General features: G+C 42.9%; 1 protein-coding gene across 1 annotated transcript in view; it reads right to left on the reverse strand.

Annotated features, from left to right (window-relative positions):
- Positions 1 to 1,134, reverse strand: part of Ift81 (intraflagellar transport 81) — a 70,436-nt gene extending 69,302 nt beyond the window's left edge. The window contains exon 1 of the mRNA XM_076866747.2: positions 1,054 to 1,134. The gene's annotated coding sequence lies outside the window, so the exon portion shown is untranslated. The remainder of the gene's footprint in view (positions 1 to 1,053) is intronic.
- Positions 1,135 to 6,000: the final 4,866 nt, after the last annotated feature.

The raw sequence follows: 6,000 nt of genomic DNA on the forward strand, positions 1-6,000 counted from the left end.
AAATGGATTTAATTGGGGGTGTGGAGCTGGATATTCAAAATACATCAAAAGGTAAAGATATTACCAACTATAGTTAAAACTAAAAATTAGAGTAATAACAATAAGCCAAAAGAGGACAGATAGGACCTACGTGTGGCTTATAAATTTGAGATTTCCTTTAAGCTATAAAAGGGAAAAAAAGGGTATATATATATATATATATATATATATATATATATATATATACACACACACACACACACTCCCTTTTATATATATTATATACTCCAAATAATATATATATATATATATATATATATATATATATATATATATATATATATATATATTAATATCTACATTGGAGGCTCACTTTTTCCACGGTTCAAAGTACATTAAGTAAAATTCCACGTCGAAATCTTCACGCGGGCATAATTTTTAATGACTTGAAAATTATCGACATGGCTAGTCTTTGTTTCCTCTTTCAACAACCAAATAAATACTCTGGGTAAACGAGCCAGACGTTCCCGGGTTTCCCCCACCCTCGTCGCCCACCCGCTCGCTCGCTGGGGGCAAAGGCGCAGCAACCAGGCAGGCAGCCTGCGCCGGCGGGCTCTGCGCTCCAAAATGAGCAAACTCAATTACTGCGGCTCCTCCAAGCCTAGTGGCCGCGCGGTTCACGAGCGTCACCCACGCGGGCACCGAGGGCTCTGCGGAGAATGAAAACCAGGGCGTGCGTCTCATCGGGCGCAGCGCCCGCCCGGACCGACCCGGCTGACCCGCCGCCTGGTGGAGCCCCAGAAACAGCATCCCCGGCGCCGCGGGCAGCGGAGAGGGGACCGAGAACCCGCGCCCGGCCAGGCCCTGCGCGGGGCTGCCGAGGGCGCCCCTGAGATCCGCCTGCGGGGCAGCGGCCTGCATCCCCGCGAGGCCCAGCAGGGCCCGACCCGCGACGGCGGCCTGAACCGCTGCGACCCCGGCGGGCGAGGGGCGGCGCCGGGCCCGGAAGGGAGCGGGAGTTCTCTCCTGTTTCAGGGTTCGGGGGAGCTTCAGACCGCGAGTTGGCGAGTTTACCTCAAATTCTCCTCACGAAACCACTTCCCCACCCCCCTAAGAGGCACCCGGGCTCCAGCGAGTTCCTAGAGACAAGCTCCTTGGCAACGGTTGCTAGGCCGTGATGGACGTCACTTCCGGCGGCTGGGGCGGGGGAGGCGCGCGCTGGGGGCGGGGTTCGGGCGGGAAAGGATGTACAAGTGTCCGGCCCACGTGCAAAGTGGGTTCGCCGCATTTGAGCTTCTGCAGGGAAGAGAGGGCGTTTGGGGCGCTTAGCCCAGTTAGAAATCCTGCAGTAACCTTCCCGAACGTCCTGCAGTGCGCAGTTTATAAAGTACTCTGAAAAGATTAACTCAAGCTGAATGCCTGTGTTATTTCATTCATTCATTCATTCATTCATTCATTCATCAAACCTGGGTGATGCCTTCTTTGAAGCAGGGCTGGTGGGGTGACGATTTGGATTTGAAGCATTTGGTCCCAGCTTCAAATTTAGGTTTTTGACATAAGCGTTTCCAAAGTAGGTTATACATAGGAACAACCATAGAGAGTCTGACAGGATTAAAACAAAACACATTCATCATGGAGATTTCAGCCTGTGTCACATTATTGGGCCACATTGCCTATACTGGGAATTTGATTTTTTTTTTTTTTAATCCAGTAACTTCTTTAATGAGAGCCTGAAAAGAAAAGGCAAGAATAAATGGCTTACAGTTTCCTTTGACCTCTGAGAGGCTTCCTTTGGGCACATGCAGAAACAGAGTAGTTCTTGCAGTCTTGTTTGTTCACATCCTGTGCCATGTACAGGTAGATCTTTATACTAAGATCATTGATGAGGTTTGTAAGTCTAATGAAAGTCTTCTATAGGGTCTACAAGATATACTAAAATAACCCCAAAACTACATTGGCTGTTTCAGGGGAGATTTAGTTAGTGAATCGTATTTTGAACTTGTCCCTGTTTGACTGGAGACCTCTGTGCTTTGTGATGCCCATTGGCAATTAAAGAGAAGGGGAAAAAATGAAATTCCTCCTACCCTGAAAACTGTATTTCCTGCTCAAATATCTTAAGAGAAACCAATTGTAGATTTAGCATCAGACTTACAATAACCAAAACTAAAAAAATATATATGCATTGGGCATCTTCTTAACATGTCCTGCTCTGTGCTGGTTGCTGGGATTGCAAGGGAGTTTAGGATTCCCTGGCTCCTGCCTTCATGAAGTCGACGGGCTGGTGCAGGAAAAGAAATGATTAGATGGGCTACAACTTAGAAAATGCTGTAACAAAAGGAGCCAGTGATGACAAAGCCCCCACTGAAGGACCCCATATTTATTTGGGGAGGTAAGTTCAAAGGGACAGTACCATTGGGAAAGCTTCCGTCAGACACAGCTGTTTAAGTTCATTAAAAAATGTCCAGACAGAATAAGGGAGAGTTTTTCAGGTAGAGGGAACAGAACATTCCAGGACTCGTCCCATTGCTGGCTGCTTTCTGAGTATTGAGGATTTATCAAAGGAAGATATCCGGCAGGGTGCTTAGAGAAAAACTGAAACTGTTCCCAGCTCACAGATGCTCATGACCAATTAGGGGAGGCAGCAATGAAATCCTTGAAAATTGAATCGAAATAATCCTGGGGGAAAGAATACCAAATTTGTACAAGGGATTACTAATTAACTGATGATGTTGAGTATGTTAGGAGACACTCCTGGCTTCCTGGGTCTGCCATTGTGTTGGCCTTGGGAAATTTCCTAACCACTCTTGAGTTTTCCCATCTGTAAAATGTGACTAAAATAATGCTTTCCTCAATAGGGGCGATGTCAAGACTGAGTTGATACAGATAAACACTGAAGCCATTTTTGAATTTTTTGCTTTTCTTTTTTAAAAAATGAGATGGTTAGATTCGCTCCTTCTATAAGGTCTACAAGATATAGGCTATAGAAAAAATGGCTTATCCAGCAGTTTTTAGTCATCCTCCACTTGTCTACAATCCTATGTAAATTTTTAGTAAGCAATGGAATCCACTCTTTGCACTCAAACTTGAATGGATTATATGCTCAATACGGTTTCTCTGGGACACAGGGAAGAATGTGAGGGTGTTCAGCATGCTTCCTGGGATCCTATGTTGAAAATTTTTTATTCCAATTTGAAGCAAAAAAGAGAAAGAGACCTGCACACACTGGGGTCCCTGCCTATCTATAGGGACCAGATATAAGTCAAAGAAAGATTTACTACCACCTGTGATTCATTTAAGATGAAACCTCGAGTGAATTCAGTGGATAGGGGGAGTCTACTCAGCTACAATTCCATGAAAAGGGGACATTGCTGACTGCATCTCAAGTTCAGCCACCCAAGTGAAGATTCTTCCTTTAAGTGCTACATTGTCATCTGTGTAAGCCCCCAGTGATGCCTTTTGGCTGAACTGTATCTGACATTTTTAAATAGATGCAGGGAAATTCTAGACAAGTGACAGCTGTTCTGAAAGCTTTCCTTTCCACTCCACTCGCTCTCTTCTTTTAACCAGTTTTATTGAGATACACAATTTGCCCAGAATATAAATTAAGTGGTTTCTTGAAGCGTGTGCACAAAGGTGTGCAAATGTTGCCCCTGTCCAATCCCAGAAGATGTTTATTACTCTAGACAGAAACTCTGTACCCTCCCACAATCACCCTGCAGTGTGCAATGGAAAAACTCCCCCTCTCCACCCACCAGCAACTACTAATTTATTTTCTGCCTCTACAGATTTGCCTCTTCTGGACATTTCATATAAATGCAATCATAAAACATGTGGCCTTTTGTGTCTGGCTTCTTTCACTAAGTATAATGTTTTTAAGGCCCCTCCATAGTGTAGGATGCATAGCACTTCATTACTTTTTATGACAAAATAATGTTCCACTGTATGGATAAACTACATTTGTTTATCCACATATCTGTTGATGAATACCCGTATATACCTTCACCTTCTTATGGATAAGGATTCTATTGGCTAAGTCAGACGGACTTCCTTTTTCAACCTCCTTAACTATGTAAATACTGAAAGAACTAGAAATAGGAAACGTTGTGAGAAACGCCCAAGACATGGATTTTTTTCCTTTTTTTGGTGGTGGTGCTGGGGATTGAACACCCTTGTGCATGCAAGGTTAGCACTCTATCAACTGAACTATAGCCCCAGACCAAGCAGTTTTTGGTTGTAATAACAGACCTGCTTGAAACCTGCTCATCCCTTGCTATTGAAACACTATAATTCTAATTCCATTTATCAACAGAAGCTCTCGGATAAGACGATGCTGCTTGTGCGGAATGGACTTAAAACATTGACCATCTTTTTAGTAGCAGAAAGGGTGAAGAGAATGTGGAAAAGTTTGGAGAGGCTAGAAGCTACCTCTCTAACCTCCTTATTTAACTGTAGTTACTGCAAGGATTATCCAAAATTGTGAACCTCTGCTCTGGTTATTTAGAGGGTGCAAAATCACTCCTGGTCACAGTGCTTTTCAAGACTTGGTCTGATATAAGAAAAAATCAGATAAGGGGTAGAATTTTTCTGTAACTATGAAATCTGGTGTCATTACTTCCTTCAGGTTTGGCTTGATCTAGAAGTTCAGTGATATCATCTTTATATTTTTTCTCCCTCTCTCTGCCTCTCATCTCTACTTTCTTCTGAATAGGTTGCTAGGAGCAACAGTTCTACTTTCTGTCAGCCTAGCAATCACTGTAAAAGTAAAATCTTTTTTCCTGTAATTCCAGCAAATTCCCAGGGCCAGTGAGAGTTGTGTCAGACCACTTTTGAATCAATTGCTATAATTCTGATGGCCATGACTCCTCCAAAGGAAGACCCAGATTTGTTATCAGAGGTAGGGATGCTGTTCAAACAAAAACATTAGGTGTCCCATCCAGGTGGCCAGGGTAGGCTGTTGCATCTTAAAAGCTGAATAAGAAAATTCAGAAGAAGAAGAAATGTATCATTTAAAGTTAAATGATACAAATGTGCTCTGATTGTGGGCATATCTGTTTTAATGAGAACCTCCTTCCTTTTTGATTTCCTTCCAGTGAATTCTCTGTCTTTGATCAAACCACCATTGTGGGCCAGATGAGGTCTTGGTGCAACCGTAGATCCATCCCACCCCCTACTTCCCATGGTAATCTGAGGATGCCATGAACTTCATGTGTCCAGCCCCTTCTCCTTTCAGAACTTCCAAACAAGAACTTTCCTGTGCAGAGTACAGGGAAGCCAAGCCAATTTTCTGTTTTTGGTATTAAATTTAGACCTTTCATCTTGACCATGAGATATTTCTGGATCCTGCACGAGCATTCAGCGAATGCCAGTGTTCAAGATGCTGTCCCATCTGGGTGGCTCTGCACACTACCCACGATATCTCATCTCTGATATCTCATTCTTTCAAGACTTGGGAAAAATGACCCAAACGCAGAAGCAAATTCATAAGTGGGTTATTCCAGTATCCTTTAATTGTTATTTAATGCCTTTGCCATCCAGGGTACCTGGAGATGAAAGAAATTAAATATAAACGGAAATCCGAATTGAGGTTTACAGATATCCTAAATCATCTCTGCCCTGGCAATTTAATCCTGTGGATATGTTTGGTAGCAGAATGTGCTTTCTTAAAAGGTAAAAAGATAAACAATATGTGAAACATTCAAATAAATGGATGCAATTCCAGAGGCCTTTTCAAGGGTGTTCCTGGTATTACATCTTTGTCAAATAGTTTTGTTTTTTTTAATGGCTTTTGTGTTGGCAAATAGACTTTGGTTTGCAAAGACTGGAAATCACTGATGAGATTAATGGGCACTATAGAGTAGTCAAGACAACCTGCAGTTCATATTGATTCCTTGGTTATCAATCTGGAGGTATGCAGGGTACCCCTCACATTGCCACTGGGATCAAGCCAGAATCATGTCATCACTTGCTGAGTGTTTACCATATATCAGGAACTTTGCTAAATGCTTCACATGTGTCAGAATT

Source organism: Callospermophilus lateralis, chromosome 1 (assembly GCF_048772815.1).
Source record: "Callospermophilus lateralis isolate mCalLat2 chromosome 1, mCalLat2.hap1, whole genome shotgun sequence".
Classification (NCBI taxonomy): domain Eukaryota; kingdom Metazoa; phylum Chordata; class Mammalia; order Rodentia; family Sciuridae; genus Callospermophilus; species Callospermophilus lateralis.